Source organism: Cyprinus carpio, chromosome A13, assembly GCF_018340385.1.
Source record: "Cyprinus carpio isolate SPL01 chromosome A13, ASM1834038v1, whole genome shotgun sequence".
Taxonomy (NCBI): Eukaryota; Metazoa; Chordata; class Actinopteri; order Cypriniformes; family Cyprinidae; genus Cyprinus; species Cyprinus carpio.
The window spans coordinates 30,030,774-30,033,647 of NC_056584.1; positions in this window are offsets into that span (position 1 = coordinate 30,030,774).

Here is a 2,874-nt window from a genome sequence, read left to right on the forward strand (position 1 = left end):
CTGGACCTTTAAAAAGTTCACATAAAATATTGAAAAAAACAAAGACACTGGATATATGTATTCCTCTCTTGAGTATGGATGTCAAAATGTTCAGTGAATAATAACTTAATTTTCAGTCTGTCTGTTCCTGACACACATGGTTTTGTATCAGAACACTTGGAATATACTTTTGTGATATTTTTATCGTGCACTATTTGTAATTTTGAAGTTTGATATTTTGTCCAGGTCCTTTTTACTTTTATTTTACTGTAAAGAGTAGATAGTATATTCCTTAGAAATTCTCATTTTGTGTTCCATTGAAGAAAGTCATATGAGTTTCTGAGTGTCTCTTAAGGCCAATTCACACTACCTGACAGACACCAGCTAATGGCAACAGACATGTAAGTCGGGTTTTGTCTGACCCGTGTGTTTCCCCTGTTGTTGTTTGTTGACCGGCTATTGAACATGTTGAATCTGCATTTGTCGGGTCTTGGAATGTCGAAATACTGGTCAGTTTGTCGGCGCTGGTCTGTGGTGCGGGGTGAATTAGCCTTTAGTGGTCACTGTTTTACTAGTAGACTCTGTTTTCTGGTTAGTGCCCAGAGCTTTGGAATGAGGTGGTGTGATTAGAAATCCTTTTGATGCTCTGCCAAACTCGGCTCGGTTAGTTTGACATTCAATGAAAACTTGTGCAACAGAGGCCCTTGTTCAGGCCTGCAGGAGTTAGTAAGTAAAGTCCGAATCTGTATTTTTGGGTGAACTGTTTCTTTAATTATTATCCACTGAGTAAATAGGACATTTATTTCAGAGACTAAGTTAGTTGCAGTTGTTGTTGATCATATAGTTAAAAATGATTCATGAAACATTTGTAGTTCTTGGGACCAAGACTAGCATTAGGAAAATAACTAATTTTTAATAGTCTACATGTACCCATATATTTATTTCTCGATACTATAGAATAAACTGTTAGAATAAATGTGTCGTTATGCAAAAAATGCATCTGTAGAATTTTTATTTTACCCCCATTTTTTTCATACCAAAAAACTTAAAAAAATAATAAGAGTAAAAAAAGTCAAAAAATACACTTTTCTGATCTAATTTATATAACATAAAAATGCAGTTTGTTCACTTTTTCTGTTCATTAATGAGTTCTATATCTAATTTCAATTCTTCTGTTTGAGTTATGCACTTTATTGATGGATGTCAGTATTCTGGAAGAAATGGATCCACTCACTACCATCTTTCAACGACCACACTTCTGTTTGTTTGTTTATTAACACATGTTGAAGTTTTTTTCAACTTTTAATTTTTAATAACTTTTCAATGACTTTCCTGCATTTCTAAAGGATATCAAAGTATACTGTATATGCTGAAGATAATTATTAAATACATTGTTAAAACAAATTTTCTGGATTAGAGTTTTATCAGTTTCATTAGTTTCATAGTTTATAGTGTTAATAAAAACGCTTGCTAAATGGTTGACTGCTTTAATTTTCATTTAACATGTTCAAGGATTTGATTTGTGATGAATGGAATTGGTTTTCTAGTCTAGCATGTACAGTACTTGAAAGCTTTTTTAAACATCTATGAGTATAAAGGAATACCTTGTGTAGTGTAAAGCAGTGATGCTGGGAATCATGAACATTTATGGTCCAGAGCTTTAAGCATTTTGCACAGTACGAGACACCATTTAATGGGTTATTGTGCATGTGATGCAACTGAAAGTAATTATTCCTACTGTTTATGTCAAATCCTTCTGTTATTTATCTTAAACTTGTAATCCATAATGGTTGATTTCAGTGAATGATCTGTGCCCATTTTCAAATTTTATTTTATCAGATATCACTTAAATCAACTTATGTACCTTTCATTTTCACAATATAGTTTTTTTTTAAACATTTGTAAGATCATAAATATGACTTATTTCCCTGTATTGACTTAGTCCTGATGGCATTGGATACTTACTTTCACCATGTTATTCCTGATTTATTTCACCTAAACTTTTATTTATGATTCCCATGTTACTGTATGCTCTAGTAGTAGTGGTGCATAAAATTGATTTCAGTCCATAAATCTTCACAGCAAACTTTTTAGTATTATTTATTATTTATATTCTTCTGGTGCGAATAGTGCACTTTTCTGGGAGTTTTTCATGGCGTAGTTGAGAGTTTAAGCTCTTAATGTAATTTTGGCAATACTCTCAGGGATGAAATACGCAATCTTTTCCAGTTGTTCAAAATTATTTGTAAGATCGCCCAGGACAGAGATAAATGGGAAAGTAACCCCAAAATCCTTCCAGAAACTGCAACGTGATGTAAACTCTTGTTACTGTTTTGTGATAGGTGTTACAGGAATAGGTCTGCAAACAACTGATCTCAAATGTGAATTAATATCACTCATCAGGTCTCATTTAGCTGCCTGTACTCTGTTTTATGCTCACTGTGTACCATGATCCATTGCACAGGGACTCCATTAACAATAAATGTGTTGTGAAAGACTTTTCCTCTGGGTTTCTTTTTCTTTTTAACCAACTAAAGGTAAATGGATGCTCTTCAGATGAGAAACAAACCAACTGAAAAAATGAATGAATGAATGAATGAATGAAAAAAATCCCTGAAGGGTCCTCTAGTTCCTATAAGAGCTCTGGGAAAGCTATAACCACCAGCTTGAGGACATTGTGCACATATCTGAAAAGCATTGGACACTCATAGAAACCCAGATCCACAGTTCAGCCCTTGTATCAATGTACAGTAATTTGTCAGTTCTGCAAGCATGGCACAGCTAGCCCGACATTTTTATTTGATCAACAGAAGTGTAAAAACATTTTATTATAAGAGTGTAAGGCAGTTCTAAGCAGTCATTAATTGTACAGATTATGTTAGGTTCACATGGGAA